Source organism: Pundamilia nyererei, unplaced genomic scaffold (genome assembly GCF_000239375.1).
Source record: "Pundamilia nyererei isolate P.nyererei 1_Seehausen unplaced genomic scaffold, PunNye1.0 scaffold00002, whole genome shotgun sequence".
NCBI classification, from domain to species: Eukaryota; Metazoa; Chordata; class Actinopteri; order Cichliformes; family Cichlidae; genus Pundamilia; species Pundamilia nyererei.
Window position 1 is genome coordinate 10616587 of NW_005187403.1, and position 1479 is coordinate 10618065.

Sequence of the window (1479 nt, forward strand, 5' to 3'; positions counted from 1 at the left end):
TGGAAGACAGTGAACTGAATCCAGGGGAAAACACCTTTTATTAAAACAAGTGACTGGAAATAATCTCCACTGAAGCTGTGGAACAATCACTGATCCAGGAAACACTGAAGAAAGAATTGTACAAACTCAATGTCAGCAAACATAGGATCTCGAACTGTAAACATTTTAAGCATCCTTTATGTATTGATTATCTTTTAAAGAAAAACAATGTTCCCCTTCTCATATTGTAACTACAGGTTACTGTATTAAGGATCCAGGCTTTATTATTATATAGCATGTCCTAAGACTACAGCCTGCACCTCAAAATATGCTCTACAACATAGACCATACCCCTAATAACTTAATAAATTCAGAATAATTACATGCTAAATATTAGGAAATGACACTGTTAGTGGCCAGTTGTATAATTAAATGCTTCCAAGTTGTTTTCCAAGTCAAAATACTTCAGATTTCATATGTGCTTCCTCTGCACCTGGATGAGGAGTGAGAATAAGTCTCAGGGGAAAAAAATCAAACAAAATCTTATGACCTCAGTGACTGTTTGGCTTCTACAAATTCCACTATATGATACATGACTTGCAAATAAAAAGAAAAAAAGAAATTCTAAGCTGGGTGTGAGCTTTCTTTAAAATCCCCACACAACCCCAGAATGGAACTTTATTAAGCAATCGAATTTTTTTTTTTTAAAAAAAGAACTGACAGGAAAACCCATGAGAGGATAAAAACCAGTTTTGTAGAAATTAAACTGAAGTACAAAGAAGCAAACATGGTAAAAGATCAAACATGAGGTGGAAAAACTGGAGCAACAAAAAAAGCATAAAGGGTGAGCATCAGATGATCTAACAAAGAGCATGAACACATAGACAGAAACCTCTACCAACGCAGCTCACTCTCTGGGTAGAATTTACTTTTAAAGGAATAGTGTTGTATTTTGTAAATATAAATTTTTTTTCTGGGTTTATTTGTTTTTAACATACACAGTTTGTATCGCAATAAAAATGGGTGCAAAATGCAGGCTTTTGTTATTTACCCTGTTAAAATCGTTTTTACTATACTTGACATAATTTTAAGCACAATTCTTTTTATTTGTTTTTATTTCAAGTTTATTTTGTTTCCAAAAATATATATACTTGGAACACTGTACATATATTGAAATTGTTAAATCCGGTTACTGTAACACAAATAACAAAATCATAATAAAATTATTTAACTATACCGAAAAAATACCCCATGCCAACATGTTCTTGTCAGTCTGAAACCTTATTGTCATTTTAATTATCTCTATATAGCTATTTGACATTCATATCAATCTACTGACCATGAAGCAGAGGTCAGAGGTCAAATATGGCATGATAATTTATTATTATATTTGCTTAGCTTCCTCTAATCATTTTTGTTAGAGTGTTTTCAATATTTAGTCCTATAGACATTTTTGTAATGAAGGAACATAATGATGCAAAAGTATATGTATATGTATAT